The sequence below is a fragment of the Malania oleifera genome, chromosome 9 (assembly GCF_029873635.1).
Source record: "Malania oleifera isolate guangnan ecotype guangnan chromosome 9, ASM2987363v1, whole genome shotgun sequence".
Classification (NCBI taxonomy): Eukaryota; Viridiplantae; Streptophyta; class Magnoliopsida; order Santalales; family Ximeniaceae; genus Malania; species Malania oleifera.
Window position 1 is genome coordinate 55,047,871 of NC_080425.1, and position 17,782 is coordinate 55,065,652.

Here is a 17,782-nt window from a genome sequence, read left to right on the forward strand (position 1 = left end):
CAGTGAGGAGCTCAGGTCAGAAATAGACCTACTGGAAGAGAGACAGGATCAGGCGAGTTTAAAAGTTGCAGCGTAGCAGAGGGTAGCAAAGTACTACAACAACCGCGTCAAAATAAGGAATTTCCATTCAGGAGATTTAGTCCTGAGGAAGAGGCGAAACAACCCGTCCGAGCAGGGGTCGCACAAGTTAAAGCCTAACTGGGAGGGCCCATACAAGGTCACAACAGAAATAAAACCCGGAACATACAAGTTGGAAGATGTAGGGGGAAAAGAAGTTAAGAACACATGGAACTCTGAAATGTTAAAGAAATACTATTCTTGAAAAACCGCTTCTTGCAGCGCTGTAATAAAAGTGTCGCGTACAAAAGTTGCACTACATCAATAAAGGATGAAAAATTCAAAATACATATTCTGTTCCTACAAACTAATTTGCTTTGCTCCCTTCTCCAGCTTCCTCCTCCTCCCCTTCTTCATCCTCTTCCAGATCCTCAGCAGACTCGGGACTCTCTTCGCCATAGCCATGAGAGCTTACACCATCAAGAGGGATCTCGGGATGTTTAGTCCTTACTTGATCACGACACCTCCTGAATCCAACTCAGTAAGCTTTAGAGGTGTCGATAACAAATTGGTTGGAGTCCTTGTATTTCTTCACTGCAGTTCGGGAAGCAGAAGCAGCAGCAGTAGCTTCTCGGGCAGGAAGTTCCTCCCTACGAAGGCGATCGATCTCTGCCTTCAAAGCCTACTCGCGGAGCTCGGCCTCGTGCAGTTCGTTTTGAGCGAGGACATATTTTTCCCGTGCATCCAGTGTCTGGCGATACATCTCGGCGACTTTCTCCTCCTGGGCCAGAGCCATCGTCGCCAGCTGTGGAAAAATGCAAAGTATGGAACAGTTAGCAAGAGCAGGCGTAAGTCAAAAATATATATATATATATATATATATATATATTATAAAGCAAGTAAAGTAGACACCTGGTACGAAGTATGGCGGATTTTCACCGAGAGAGCGTCAGGAAGGGTACATTGGGCCTGCACAAAGTCCTCAGCATGCACAGCCCGACGGAGAGCAGACGCAGAACGGGTCGGCTCGTGAAAAATGGCTTCCACTTGAGCCTGCGAGTGCGTAGGAGGAGCAGCATGGACCTCGTCAGTAAGGGCACCGGAATCACCTACTACAGGGGCTTCCCTTTGAGAGGATTCTCCTTCGACCTCTCTTCTTTTCTTCCTACTCCTACTCACCCTTTGCTTTCTAGCTTCTCCCATGAGCGATTCATACCTGGTAAAGTCCATATCTGCGAATATAAAAGAGAAATGGAGTAAGAACACCCACAGTAAAGATAACACCTGAACGTACACATACACAAAATCAGGGGAGAGAATGACTTGAGGAAACGGGGCTGATTCCCCATTGCACAAGGACACGCTCCTGGAGCAGCTCCTCATGAGGGATAATACCCCGTTCACCGAGTGTACGAAGTTCTTTCAGGGTGGCTTGCTCTTCGGGGGAAAGTCTGGGGAGGAGATGGCGCACCCGAACTACAAGGGAAAAAGGAGTGAAAGGAGAAAAAATGGGTTAGACGGATAACCTACTTGTAAGCCCTGAAAAAGAGGGTGGGGAAAGATAACAACGTTAAATTCAAGAGGAGAAGACCAGACAAAGGATCCGTTGTAATTCAACTCTCCCGAGACAAAGAAGTATCGGGTCTTCCAATTATGGATGGAAGAACTGCCTGGTGAGAAGAGTTTATAACCTGGTAGAGAGTTGAAATAATACAGCTCCTTCTCTGCAGAATGAGACCGCATTTGGAAGCAACTTCTAAAAAGTGGGACGGTAGGCTGATGGCCCAAGCGGAGCAGAAGCACAGCAAAACAGGTGAGCGAAAGATAAGAGTTCGGAACGAGTTGTGATGGTGCTATGCGGTAAAAACGTAGTACGTTAGAAACAAAAGGGGAAAAAGGGAGCCTAAGACCCAAGTCTAGATAATCGGTATAGAGGCAGAGCTCCTCGGATTTTTGGTCAAAAGCTGACTCAGTAGCAGAGGGTAACCTAACAGTGATATTCGATGGTACAGCAAAGAAATAACGGGCATTCTGCAGGTCAGACGAGGAGAGCTCACAACGAGCGCTCCAAACTGTTGTAGGTACCCTAAAGGGCTGTGAGGAGGTCTCCATATGAAAAAACAAGCCTGAAGGAAACACTACCTAGACCTAAGGGTCAAGCGGAGCAAGCAACAGCAAAGATCAAGAAGAAAGGAGGCCAACACAGATCAAGACAGTAAAATTTCACACAAACAACAAGGCAATCTTACAAGACAAGATCAAACATACAAAGCTAGCGCAAGAACAATGAAGAACATGAAGAACAACAAGACAAAAATACTATAGAAAGGAAAGCATACCTAGCACCGAATAAGGGACTTGTGGAATGGAGAGGAGTAGAGAAGGAAGCAGTCCTCTTGGAATGAAGACGAGTGCGGAATGAAGGAGTCCACTGGCCTTTATATAGAGAGGAGGGCACGAATCCCTGTGGCGGGAATCTCAAGAATTTTCATTTACGAGAAGGATTGCGTTTTGAGGGAGGCATAGGAAACAGAAAATCTCTGACAAATGCACAGACGAGGCTTCCCGAGGACAAACGCCACTTCAGAAACACCAAGTTGCCTCGGACACAACGACAGACGGATTTAATACCTGCTTTTTGATATCTCTCGCAGGACAGAAGCGTGCAAGTGCCTCGGGAAAGCGCGAAGGACGACCCAACAGATGAGCACGACTCATCGGCGCAAGGCCCAAAATGATGAGCACGACTCGTGAGGCCAGACCAACTAACAGATGGGCACGACTTATTAGGAGGATGGCCCAAGCTGACGAGCACGACTCGTGAGGCCAGAACAACCCAACAGATGAGCACGACTCATCAGAAGTATGGCCCAAACTGACGAGCACGACTCGTGAGGCCAGAACAACCCACATGAGAGCAAGACTCATCAAGGGATGCCGCAAACTGACAGCACGACTCTGAGGTTGGTTAGCTCGGGCCCTTATTGTTAAAAAGCTGCGATGAAGATACGCTCGCACATAGTCCTTTCTATTCACAAGAGCTCGGACAATGAACTCGGCGCGAGTCCTGCTTCAAAGAGCTCGGATAAAAGAGCTCGGCACGAATCCTTCCCCGAACAGCTCGGTAGAAACAGCTCGGCACGAGTACTGCTTCAAAGAGCTCGGACAAAGAGCTCCGCACAAATCCTTCCGCGAACAGCTCGGCAGAAAACAGCTTGGCACGAGTCCTGCTTCAAAGAGCTCGAACCAAAGTGCTCGGCACGAATCCTTCCCCGAACAGCTCGGCAGAAACAGCTCGACACGAATGCTCCCTTGAAGAGCTCGGCCCGAACAGATCGGCAGAAAACAGCTCGGCACGAGTCCTGCTTCAAAGAGCTCGGACAAAAGAAGCTCGGCACGAATCCTTCTCCGAACAGCTCGGTAGAAACAACTCGGCACGAATCCTTCCTCGAGGAGCTCGGCCCGAACAGCTCGGCAGAAACAGCTCGGCACGAATCCTTCCTCGAGGAGCTCGGCCCGAACAGCTCGGCAGAAACAGCTCGGCACGGGTCCTGCTTCAAAGAGCTCGGTCAAAAGAGCTCGGCCCAAACAGCTTGGACGAAACAACTCTGCACAAAACAGCTCGGCGCAAACAGTCGGCACGAGCTACTCAAGTATTCTACCAAAAAAAAAAAAAAATGGGAAGACGAGGAAGTGTTAAAACCGAAAGATGCAAACACAAATAATGATTCAAAATTCTATCCAGAAATTTCAAACTGAGGGGGGGACAACTGATATGCCCATAATAAATCACGCTAATAAGTGCAGGTCAACGCCTGTCTCATACCTTCTCCAAGTCTGACTTTCTGACGAGTGATTAGCTCCGACCAAATAAAGAGAAGGAGAGATTCACGCCGACGCCCTTAAAAACCGAGTAATAGGTGCACGCACTTATGGCCGAAGAGCGATTCGCGCCCCCACGCAATAAATCCGAGCCAACCAGCGGTCAACTCAAGCCCCTATAAATAGGGACTGGGGATACAAGCAAAGGTAAGTCACATAACACTATTCTACTGTTGCATTTAGCCCTCCTAAAAGCCTTCCTCTTACTTAGGCATCGGAGTGATCCCCCGGAGTACACCCCGGGTCCTCCAAGCCTTTGTTCTTTTCTTCTTTCAGGTCAACGAGAGTCGAAGGAGCATCCCAACCATTTTTTTTTTACCCCGCAACACAACCTTAAAATTTTTAACTCTAATAAAGAAAATAGAAGAAGCCAATAGTGTCAATATTAACAAGCAATAGTCCCAGGAATTTGAATAAAACTAAAAAGAAATGATTAATTGGAAAATCCAGTGAAAGAAGTTAGCATCTAACCCTTATCAAGGGGAACCCCAATTAGATCTTCTGATCTCCTCTTTATCAATGAATAATGAAGATCCCTCAACCTAGAAAATTCAAAATTCCAATCTGATGAACACCATTTATGAGGCAATAAGAGACAAGCACTACTCAACAAAGTATTGGTTTATCTAGTGAGCACCACTTACGAGGCAACAAAAGAAGGGTACTGCTTGGTAAAGTATTAACTCATTTCTCCTAAGGCCCAAAAAATTTCATCTAATGAGCACCGCTTATAAGGCAACAAGTGACAAACACTACTTGGCAAAAAATTGGTCCACCTGATGTGCATTACTTATAAGACCCAAAATTGTTCATCTCATCAGCACCGTCATGGACCCAAAAATGTCCATATGATGAGCACCACTCATGAGGCAATAAGAGATGGGCACTACTCGTTAAAATTGCCTCATCTTATGAGCACCGCTCATGAGGTCCAAAAATGTCCATCTGAAAATCATCGCCTATGAGACAGTAAGAGACTAGCATTACTCGGCAAAGTATAGGCCCAACGACTTGAAATTTTCATCCATTTTTTGTTCTTTTCTATATTAATATATGATTTCTGATACCTTACATGAACATAGTTGACATCATCACGACCTAAAGTAGGACCACGAAACCCTGTGCATTTCTTATAACACCTAAGCAGTAGAAAAACATACATATCAAACATATTCCAAAATACAATACCAGAGTACCATATACCTAGCTGTACGCATACACACATATACATAACATTTCCTAAAAAGTCCCAAAACACTGTGGGCTCCACATACCAACCCAAAACTCACCCAAAAAACTACACCGTCTCTACACCAACCTTTGAGCCAGCCCTGCCCGCCTCTCTAGATTACTTGAAATGTTTAATAATGTTGGGGTGAGACATCTCTTAGTAAAGAGAAACATGTTATCACCATTGTGTGGCATATGAGTTAGTTGGCAACATATCATTTAATTAATACTGTATATGATATATATCAAGAAAACATTTGTATAATAATACATGCTCATATCATATAGAATATGAAAATTTATGAGTTATCTATTCAAAAGTACTTCTATCTATAATACATAATCTTTGCTTTTAGTGTGTACTATACACAACTATATATTTGTAAATTTCCCCCTAGATGGCTATATGTAGAGACCCGAACCCTTAAAATAAGGAAAAGGGTAAAAAGGTAATTTAGCAGGCTTCGTCGATGAAGCCAAGGTTCACATCAACGAAAGCCCTTCTACGGTTCGTCGCCAAAATTCAGAGCCTCGGCAACGAAGAGATCCCAACCGACAGGAAAAATATTGGACAAGGGTTCGTCGACGAAGGAAAGAGGTTCGCTGACGAAGAGCCTTCTGTGTCTCGTCGACGAAGGCACCACTCGTCAACGAGTTTGACTGGGTCAAGGGGTCTATAAATATCTTTTTTCATTGCTTCATGGCCAAGAAACTCAAAACTTTCTCTCTCACTAGAACCAGCGAACCCTCTCTCTCTCTCTCTCTCTCTCTCTCTCTCTTCGATTTCTTCGTTGTTTGTCACCTAAATCCGCAATCCGACATTACTACGTGGATTAGGGGGAAAAGCTCTATGATTATAGCGGATTGAATCTTTTTTTTTAGGACTTCCAGGTTTTATCCCGAAATCGAGTTAAGGGTCTCAGTTCATTTTTGGTTCGGTAGATCTATAGTAAATAGGATTACATTGAAGTACTGTTCTTTAGATTATAGGTTGTGAGAACTCGATTCACTGTTTTGGGAGCCATATAGTTTGTATTTAGAAATTTGGAAAAAGGTAAAGGGATTTGTTTACATCAGTCTTTTTAGAAAACTAAACCGCTAAAAAGTTAGCTTATGTTTATATGCACGTATTGACTGCTTATTTGTGAAATTTCACCAGGTAAAAATGTCGGTTTTACGATTTTACGATTTTGGTAAAAATGAGGGTTTTGGCGTATGATCTCCAAACTTTTCAAAACTTCTTTATTTGTATTAATCTTAACGTAGGAGATGCTTGAACCCCTTATTTTCCATTTAAATGATATTTATCGAGTTATATGCTATATGGCGGATTTTGACCAAACAAGTGTGACATATGATATGAAATGGAATATGTGATTCTGTTTAAACACGTATATGAACTATGGGAACTAGAGTTCCATTTTGTTATTTGAAAATATGGAAAACAGGTGTTGGTTATATACCTAGTTATATACGTAAAAAGGGTTGAATCGAGAGGTTGTGTGTCAGTTTATGCCACAATACGATTGAATGAGTTTGTGAAAATACTGGAACTATACAGGTGATTTGTGAATGTGAAACAAGTTAATTCGTTTTATCATAAATTGCATATATGATATTTGAAACCGCGACTTGTTACTATCAGAGCCTTAAAAAGCTCACTACTATATGAGAGCCCTAAAACACTCACCATTATAAGAGAGCCTTAAAATGCTCAATGTTAAGAGTGATTCCTTTGCTTTATATATATTGCATACAGTGCAACTACACATATGATTTTCAGTGTGGGTATCGAGATAGTTGGCTGGATATTGGAGTGGCCACTGGTGGATTAATGGACCAAGTGGTACTAGTCGGACTATAGTAAATTGCATAACCCGGAGCCAAGGGGTAGTGTTGGCATTTGTTATTATTGTATCTAAGTTGTATAGTGTTCTAAATATGCATATTTATGATTTGAAAACTAAAAATGGGCAAAGTCACTGGTTTGAGTATTGGGCGAAGGGATTATACAGTGTATGGGCTTGTACCCTACCCCAACTTTGCGAACTCTCACTCGTTATGATGCTATACCTTATATATAAGCACTGCTTTCAATTGAAATAAACGCATATGGTCACACACTAATGTAATATCTTTCACCTTACTGAGAAGTGTCTCACCCCAATATACCACCTTCATTTCAAGTCCTACAGGACGTCGGTCCTAGTTGCTAGAGGGACTTGAAGGGTCATTTTGTTTTTAGCTTACATAAGTGTTTATATATGTAACAGAATTAGTTCGGAATATCTTTTGGAGACTGTAAGAACAGGTTACGTTTTAAGTCTAGATGAATGTATGAAATAAGTCAATTAGAAACTCTGGTATGTCTTTTAGATTTTCTCAATGGATGTTTATGTTTTACGTTGTGCATGAGATTTCAAATCAGTATACAATACCTGTATGTCCCTATTCAAAGCGGGTTGTATATGTATGTTTATCTGATACAAGTGTACTATATAGGTGTAATAGCACTCTCGTACTGTATAATGGGCTGGGGTGTTACAGTTGGCATCAGAGCTTTAGCCAGCCGGAAGTGTGATATGGTTCACACTGCCTGGTTATGGAAATGCTCGGAACATAGGTTGCTAAGTTATGTAGATTAGACTTTACCAGAGTTTAGGATATGGATAAAACATTTGAGTTTTGCTTTATATACCTAGAGACAAAAATCCATTGACAAACTTTTGTGTTTTTCTAGATCAATCAAAAGGTTCAGAAAATCACGACAATCCATTAACAATTTTATTTCCGAGTGGAAGGGCGGAACTTGAGTTAGAATGAGAATGTTAAATTAATGGAGTATGTCAATATTAAGAATGTGGATTTAGGGAACTGAGTCTATAGTATTGTAGTATTAGCTGATACTTAGGCTATTAAGCTTTTAATGGATGTTCACAATTACTTTTTAGGATGGAATCTAGAGACAATACTGCCAACGTGGGAGGCAGTTGAAGTGAGGGTGCCATCCATGAGGCTGGCAGTGACTCTACGAGTGTATTGTGAGATTTCGCACAACATCTTATGGCTGAGGTGGTGCAAACGAATAGGGGGCAGGACCATCCCATAGCTGAGATGGGATGCTCCATTGATTAGTTCACTAGATTGAAGCCTTCGATTTTCATAGGAAGTGTAGATCCGATTCAAGCTGATAATTGGATCTAGGAGATGGAGAAGATGATGGATGTTTTGAACTGCACAGAGAAGCAGAAGGTAACCTTTGCAACGTTCAAGTTGTCAAAAGAGGCAGAGAGATGGTGGGTGTCGGTAAAGAAGATGGGGGAGCACCGAATGATACTAGTAGTGATGACGTGAACCCGTTTCAAAGAGTTATTCTTTGAACGGTACTTTCCGGCTATGGTCAGAATTGCAAAGATGGAGGAATTTATGAGCCTAACGCAGGAGTCACTGACAGTGCAGCAATACGCTGCCAGATTCTAAGAGCTATCCCGAGTTGCTCCATTTATGATATCGAATGAGGCAATGAAGGCTTGGAAGTTTCATAGGGGTCTGAAGAAGGAGATCCAGAGGTAGATAGTGATCTTGTAATTGCAAAACTTTGCTACACTAGTAGACAAAGCCACTATAGCATAAGAGGGTTTGCTGGGGGACGTAGAGGTCCAGGTCCCGAAGAAGAGGTCAGCGCCTCCCAGTTCTTCTTCTGGGGCAAGGCAGGGTAACTGGAAGAAGAATAGTAGTGGTACATCTCAGAGCCCCACATCCTATCGTGGTTGCCCTACATGTGGTAAGAGGCACTCTGGGTAATGTTGGAGGACTACAGGGGCTTGTATGCGGTGTGGTAAGTAGGGACATCAAGTGAAAGATTGTCATATGTAGGGAAATAGAAAAGCCCCATAACAACCATACAGAGGAGATACAAAGGCACAGGGTGTACAATTCAGGCTAGGGTGTATTCCCTGACTCCAAACAAAGCAGAGAATGCTAGTGATGTAGTCATAGGTATCATTTACATGCTTTCTCATAAAGCTGTTATATTATTCGATTATGGGGCAATGCATTCCTTTATCTCCTGAGGATTCGTTAAACTGTGTGGATTAGAGGTGCAATAGTTAGATTATGAACTGGTAGTGGCTACACCATCTGGGTTTGTAGTCGTATGTAGCAAAGTAGTCCGTGATTGCCCAGTAGAAATTTAGGAGAGGGTACTACCAGTTAGCCTTATTGTGTTTGACATGCATAGCTTCAATATCATCCTAGGGATGGACTGATTATCTGTGAGTTATGCCAGTATTGATTGCCGCAGGAGAGAGGTGATGTTTAGACAGCCAGGGGAGCAGGAGTTCAAGTTCCTAGGATCGTGTGATGTTCTGCACCACGAATCCTTTCAGTTATGTAGATTAGGAGATTACTCCTAGAAGGATGCCAAGGGTACCTGGCATTTGTGAAAGACACGCCGGAAGAGGAACGTAAATTGGAGAGGATTCTTATAGTGTGCGAGTTCCCATACGTATTCCTAGAGGACTTGCCGGGATTGCCACCAGATCGCGAGGTGGAGTATGTTATAGAGTTGGTTCCATGTACGGCACCATTATCGAAAGCTCCATACCGTATGACTCTAGTAGAATTGAGAGAGTTAAAGGAGCACTTACAGGAGCTACTAGATAAAGGGGTATGTTCGACCGAATGTTTCACCCTAGGGAGCACCGGTGTTATTTGTAAAGAAGAAGGATGGGTCAATGAGGATCTGCATCGACTACAGAGAGCTTAACAAGGTGATAGTAAAGAACAAATACCCGCTACCCAAGATTGATGATTTGTTTGACCAACTACAGGGCACGCAGATCTTCTCTAAGACCGACCTATGATCTGGGTATCACCAGCTGAAGGTGAAAGCAGGGGACGTTTCGAAGACAGCATTTCGAACCCGGTATGGCCATTACGAATTTATGGTTATGTATTTTGGTTTGACTAATGTACTTTCGGCATTTATGGATCTGATGAACAGGGTCTTTCACGAATACTTAGACTGGTTCGTCGTGGGTATTTATAGACGACATCCTAGTGTATTCTAGGAGTGTTGCATAACATGAAGTTCATCTGAGATTGGTACTGCAAATGCTCAGGGAAAAGAGGTTATATGCTAAACTAAAGAAATGCGAGTTTTGGCTGGAACAGATTGCGTTTCTAGGGCATGTTGTGTCTGAAGAAGGGGTGTCAGTGGATCTGAGTAAAATAGAAGTGGTAGTGGACTGGGCGAGGCCGAAGAATGTTTAGGAAGTCAGAAGTTTTTTGGGTCTTGCAGGATACTACCAACGGTTCGTAAAAGGGTTCTCCAATTTATCAGGTCTATTGACCCGACTTACGAGGAAGAACGTGAAGTATGATTGGACGTATGAGTGCGAGTTGAGTTTCCAAGAGCTGAAACAGTGGTTGGTTTTTGCTCCAGTTCTGACCATTCAATTTGGGGATGGTGGATTTGTTATCTTCAGTGACGCTTCTAAGAAAGGTCTTGGGTGTAGAGACTCGGTGAATTATATTAATTAAATAATAGGAGGAGGAGAGAAAAAGAAATTGTAAATTGGAATTCAACAGAGTCTCATCGACACGCTTGATGGGATCGTCGATGTGGACATGCATCTCGTCAATGAGAAGTTACCGAGGGGCTATTTTCAGCTTTGAATTTCGTCGATGAGGAATAAGTATTCGTTGATGAACTTCCTTTATTGCCTCGTCAACAAGGTGACATGTCTCGTCGATGAGGGTAGGTGTATAAATAGCCTGAACTTGGTTTTTACCGCAGAATTCATGCGAAAACTTCTCTCTCTCTCTCTCTCTCTTCTTCGGTTCTCCTTCATTCTCTCTAAGATTTTGGGTCCGTTTTTTGCCGAATCGACGATCTAAAGCTGCCACGCTACTCCTAGGGAAGTTCTCTTCAAGTCTGCTGGAGTAGATTGTTGGTGGGACTAACTTGGACTCCATCCCAGGTTCAGGGTAAGGTTTTTTATTGAGTATTTGACATTCCTACAATTAGAGAAAAGGTAACATTTGAAGAAATACTGAAGTTTTGTTTAGGGTAATGCTGTTTTCAGGGTGTTGAGCGGGGAACCCTGTGGGTACAGGACTAGTTGTTTTAGGGGCTTTCCAATAGTTAGGTAAAGGAGTAAACTAAAGCAGTAATTTTTCATTAAAATTATTATTATTTAATAGCTGATTAATTTTTAGAAAGCATGTATTATGTATAAGTATATTTGGGAAATATTGCTATTACACAGGAATATGTTTTTAGTGTAAAATATCAAAAAATGTAATTCTAGAATAGATTACACGTTTTTATTCAGTTTATGTGGCATGAATATTATTTCACGTATATTGTATTTTGTTTAGTTAGAATTACAAAAAAAGCATGTTTACAGTTATTTTCAGAAATAACATAGAAAATATAGGAAATTGTGGTTTCAGAATATATGATAAACAGTACATATGCTCAATTCAGCATTTATGATATATTCGGCGCAAGGACGTGATTGATAGCTGGCGTAAGGCTGCAGTTATGTATGTTATCCGGTGCAAGGGCGCAACTATGTATATTATCCGGCGGAAGGCCATGATTATTTATGTTATGAAAGAATTCAGAAAATGCTATCAATCTATTCATGTTAAAACTGTATATGATTATGTACTATAAGTTATTAGAACTTGAACGATAGTTCATATCAGTTTTCAGGAGCATGATACCGTAGCTATACAGTTCAGTTCAGTTCAGACTTGTGCTAACTACCCCTGCTAGTAAAGGGGGTGGAAGATGGATAGTCGATGTGGCTTTCAGTGTAAAGTTGTAAACGTTCATTTGGCAGTCCGGACCAGGGTGTAGCGGGCCCATTATACTTACAAACATTTTTGACTCAGTAGTGGTCAATCAGCCATTGTTGGGTCCCGCCTTCGGGTTACACAACCCGTCATGGGGGGTAGTACATAATACCAGCTAGCTATTCATCCAGGGTATATTTCAGTACTACTAGTTATATCAGATGATTCTATGAACAGTGAGACACAGTATGATTTAGTATAACTATGAAATAGTATGTTTATTCAGTTATGATATTATCAGTGTTTTTAGACATGTAATATGTACTATATATTTATTATAGCATGCAAATATTCATGTTGCCACACAACTGTATTTAGTTTATTTCCTTTACTGAGAGGTGTCTCACCCTAGCTTAAACCATTTCAGGGAACCTAGAAAGACAGGCGGACAGAGCTCCACACCGTTGAGGCAGTTATTTTACCCTGCTAGAAGGGTGAGTTTTGAACTAGGATCAATAGGTTTTTGATGTAAGATCCTAGTTTTATCTTTTGGTGTTTTTAAGGATTGTATATATACATCTACAAAAATGTGGTGGAATGTAAGTAACTATGGTATTGTATTCTATGGTTGGGTGAATGAAATTTATATTTACTACTGCTTAGGTGTCCGCTGTGTATGACAAGTGTGTCCCCGTTACCCACGAGTTCAGGTCAACTTTGCTATATCATTAGTTATTGGTATCAAGGCATCTAATGTGGTTGATTATGTGGTAATTAAGTAGGTCATTACGGTTTGGAATCAGAGCCTACGTTGCTAGGTTCTATAGACTCTAGAATACAACGGTAACAATACTAGAGTATAGGATAAGGGAATTTAAGGTTTGGTTTGTAGTTTAGATGCAAGACTTCCATGATAGTTTGTGTGTCTTTCTTGGGGTGACGATTTCAGAAAATCCATAGTAAACTATTGTCGAGTTAGGTATCTAGGTTGCAAGATCGAACCTTGACTTAAGATCAGGGATGATGAATCAGTTAAGGATATAATATGCTAATTAGATGATATGTTATGGTAATAGGGTCCTAAGCTAAGTTTATTGTTTTTTCAGGATGGACCCTGGAGGTAGTAGTACCCATGCTAGTGGTAGTGAGGGTGCTGGGCCCTTGGGCATTGCTAGTGGCAATTCAGATGCAGTACTACGCAGCATGGCTCGGCAAGTCATGGCTAAAATTTCCAAGAACTCTAGGGAGCAGGGTGGTCTGTCTGCAGGCCACAGTAGTTTGATTAAGAAGTTTATTAAGATGAATCCTCCAACTTTCTCAGGAGAAACTGATCCTGCAGTCGCTGAAAACTGGGTGCAGGAGATTGAAAAAGTGTTTGCAGTGCTACAGTGTACTAAGGAGCAGAGGATGTTGTTCGCTACGTATAAACTAACTGGAGAGGCTAAAAGATGGTGGATGACTGTAAAACTTCTAGAGTAGCAAAGGACAATGTCTATAGAGATGACATGGGAACAATTTAAGGAGATATTTTTCGATAGATACTTTCCAGCCTTGTCTAGAGAAGCCAAGATAGAGGAGTTCCTGAACCTGAAGTAGGGACAACAGACAGTGCAGTAGTATGCGGCGAGATTTATTGAATTATCTCACTTCGCCCGTACATTATTCCAGATGAGAAGAAGAAGGTAAGACAGTTTGAAAGAGGTATGAGGAGAGAATTATATAAGCAAATATCAATACTGAAATTGCAAGATTTTGTCGAGCTAGTAGATAGAGTGGCTATGGAAGAAGCCAGGGAGCGGTTGGAGGCTGAGGAGCAGAAACAGAGAAAGAGATCCACGCCTTCTGGTTTCCAGCAAGGGTCCTATCGAGGTTTGTGGAAGAGAGGTGGCTACTACAACAATTGAAGGCAGGAGTCAAGGAATCGTGGGTTTCAGGGTATGCAGTCATTCCAAGCTTATCAGACTTGTGAGAAGAGGCACCCAGGGGAGTGTCGTGTTGGGCGAGGTATTTGCTACCGGTGTGGGGAGCCAGGGCATATGATAAGGGATTGCCAAGCTCATATTGGAGCTGCTTTCGCTCCTAGACCTACTTAGGAAGGTTATCAGGCGCCTCATGGAGGTCAGCAAAGGAATACGGCTCCAGTAAGAGTGTACGCCTTGACGCCAGGTGATGCTGAGACAGTCGGCGATGTGGTGACAGGTATGGTTAACATGCTTTCATTTAAAGTTATTGTATTGTTTGATTTAGGGGCCACACACTCGTTCATGTCTATGAGGTGTATTAAATTATGTGGGGTAGAAACGCAGTTATTAGACACTAAACTGTTAGTAACTACAGCGACCGAGTCAGTAGTGAGGTATAGTAGGGTGCTTCGAGGCTATCTAGTGGATATCCAAGGAAAAAATTTGTTTGCTGATTTGATAGCGTTGGACATGCACAGGTTTGATGTAATATTCAGTATGGATTGGCTGGCAGCTAACTTTGCCAGTATAGACTATCGTTCAAGGGAAGTGATATTTAAACCTCCGGGAAGACCAAAATTTAGATTTATAGGGTCGCGAGTGCAATCCCCACCTCAGTTAGTTTCAGCTATTCAGACGAGGAGACTGCTCTTGAGTGGTTGTCAGAGATTCGTGGCCTTTGTGAAGGAAATATCAGGGAATGTATTGAAACTCACTAATACGCCAATGGTAAAGGAGTTTATAGATGTTTTTCCAAATGAGCTACCAGGCTTGCCACTTGATTGTGAGGTAGATTTTCCTATTAATCTGCTTCCAGGTATAGCGCCGATCTCTAAAACACCTTACCGAATGGCGCCAGCAGAGTTGGTAGAATTAAAGAATCAGTTGCAAGATTTGCTTGATAAGAATTTTATACGGCCTAGTGTATCTCCGTGAGGAGCTCCAATATTATTTGTAAAGAAGAAAGATGGGTTCTTGAGGATGTGTATAGATTATAGGGAAATTAATAAGGTGACAATCAAGAACAAGTATCCTCTACCCCGTATAGATGATTTATTTGATCAGCTCCAGAATGGAAAACCTAACACATATCCATACGATAAAATTTGAAGCTCAGTATGTATGTAATGATGTAATCGTTATATGAATGATATGCTTCATAAAATTTCCCTTCGATCAAATCTCCCAAAATAATTATATAAGTAAGTGCTTTGGAGAAGTTAGGGTTTTAAATAATCATTGGTTTAAAAGAATACGACTATTCCGCTTCAAATATTGAATCCAACCAAATGAGCTCAATACAAATATGTAATTCAATTTTTCTCCAAAAATCTAGATCGATAAGTTTTATTCCAAATATCCAAAACACAATATCATCTTTGTATATATATATATATATGTGTGTGTGTGTGTGTGTGTGTGTGTGTGTGTGTGTATATATGATATGTGTTCCATAGATCAAAAGACTAATATAATATTTTTTCAGAAAATATCCCTCAATAATATATATAGTTATGAGCTCTAAGGATATTTAATCAAGTGGTTTTGTAATATCGAAAATATCTAGTCTTTAAATGAATACACACTTGAATTAAAAATATTTAACCACTAGCAAAAGTTTTCTCAAGTAGTGATCTTTTCAAAAACAATCTATATGTATATAAGTACACTCAAGATTATTCTCTCAAATAATATTCAATGATAGATTTTGAGATGAAAAACTCTTTGAGAATAAGTAGTAACAAACAGATCGATTTACTAAACCTCAATACCAAGTTGAATGCACAACAATCGCTAGAATGCCTTTTGAAGATCAATGTAGCCTTAGCTCAGATTTGGCGTATAAGGTTTGAAATCCCAAGCAAGAATTCAGCAGTGTGTTCAATGCTCTCCCAAGTTGTGCTAAACGTTCAATCCACTCAATCTTATTCCAAAAGTTGGGGCACTAGGGTTTAGAGGTTGATTATATAGGCAAACTTGGTCTTAGGATAAGTCCTAACCGTTGGATCAACTTGATTAAAAAATAACTTGCATGTTCTCTCACTAAAGATTAAATTTTTAATCTTCCCGTAGGTTCAAACGACTGAGGGGTAGGGCTCAGACGACTGAAGTTCCTTAAAGTTTCGAAAAATTGAACTGGACACAGGGTCAGACGTCTGAAGTTGTGGTTCAGACTTCTGAAGTTGCGGCTTCAGATGACTGAAGTCAAGGTTCAGTCTACTTATGTGCTTCTGCTTGTTTATGAGTTTCTCTAATAAATCTTCAGACGCTTGAACTTAATCTTTGGTCTTCTAAAGAAATTCTTCAGACGACTGAGCTTAAACTTCAATCTTCTGGAGTTGAATCTTCAGACGACTGAGCGTACACTTCAATCTTCTAAAGTTGACACTTCAGACTTCTGGGCAGGGACTTTGGTCTTCTAAACAGAACACTTTCTGATTTTTTCATTTTAGTTTCAAAAATTTGTTTTGCTCTCTTTCTTTGCTCTTTTATAAAATATTTTTCGAGGTTTTAAAAAAGGTCTCTAATTCCATAAATATCCCCTAAAGATGTTCCTGAGATGCATGAGTCCTAAGGTCAGTCTAGGGTATATTTTGAGTTTTGAATTAAATAATATGAAATATGTAAATACATTCAGTTCTAAATATCCATTCCCATGATGATCTTGAACTTGTCGCTTGCATCTTCATTTTTCAACTCTTTTAGTTCCATGGATTGTGTCAAGATGTATATACTTTAATCTTCATGGCTTCCATGACTTTATAGCCTTTCGTGCATGCTAAATATTATTCCTATTCACAATCTCAATGCATAGATCAAATACCAAGTGATTTTCCATTATCAAAACAGGATTGAACTCATAGAGTCAACAATTTCCCCCTTTTTGATGATGGCAAATATACGAGCAAAAATATAGAATGGGTTACACCTAACAAGACTCCTCCTCAAATAATGCACAAACAAATATGCAGTAATATGAAATATGCTCATACACAATTAGTTTTGCCAATTATTTTTGCTATAACCTGATATTCTTCTCCCCCTTTTGACCTCAACAAAAAGGGTGTATTACAAAACATGAGTGGACATAACCTTATATTCTTCTCCCTCTTAAAATCTTAAAGTTTTAAACTTATTTAACCGTCAGATTTTAAAAATTGTATTGTGAAATGTGTCTACCTGTGTTAATTCAATTTACTTCTCCCCCTTGCTAATGTAGAAAGTCGTGTTGTTGAATTTAAATTGCAATGTGAACATACACAGTGTGGCAAATTTCATAGACATGGATAAGCAAAGACTGTCACTAAAGTTCAAAGGTTGTGTAAGTTAATATGCTCTTATCATGATATGAGTTTAATACCATATGTGAACAAATGTGATACCAAATGGGAACAAATGAGTCGAATTTGAAATTTTTAACCAATTGTGAATATCAAGTGACGTTTTTCCCTCGGAATTATGTCATCGAATATAGTTCTAGGCAACCTCTCGACTATTCATCAGGCCTAATTCACGCCTAATTTGGATAAACCTATCCTCGGTAAGTGGTTTTGTGAATATGTTTGCCCATTGTTCATCTGTGCATACAAACTCAAGTATCAAATCTCCTTTTTGCACATGATCATGAAGAAAATGATGTCTTATTTCTGTATGTTTAGTTCATGAATGTAATATAGGATTCTTTGAGATGTTTATTGCACTCGTATTGTCGCATCTTATAGGAATTGTGTTATAGCTTAATCCAAAATCTGTTAGTTATTGTTTCATGTATAGTGTTTGAGCACAACAACTTCCTGTAGCTACGTATTCTACCTCAGCCGTGGAAAAAGCAACTAGATTCTGTT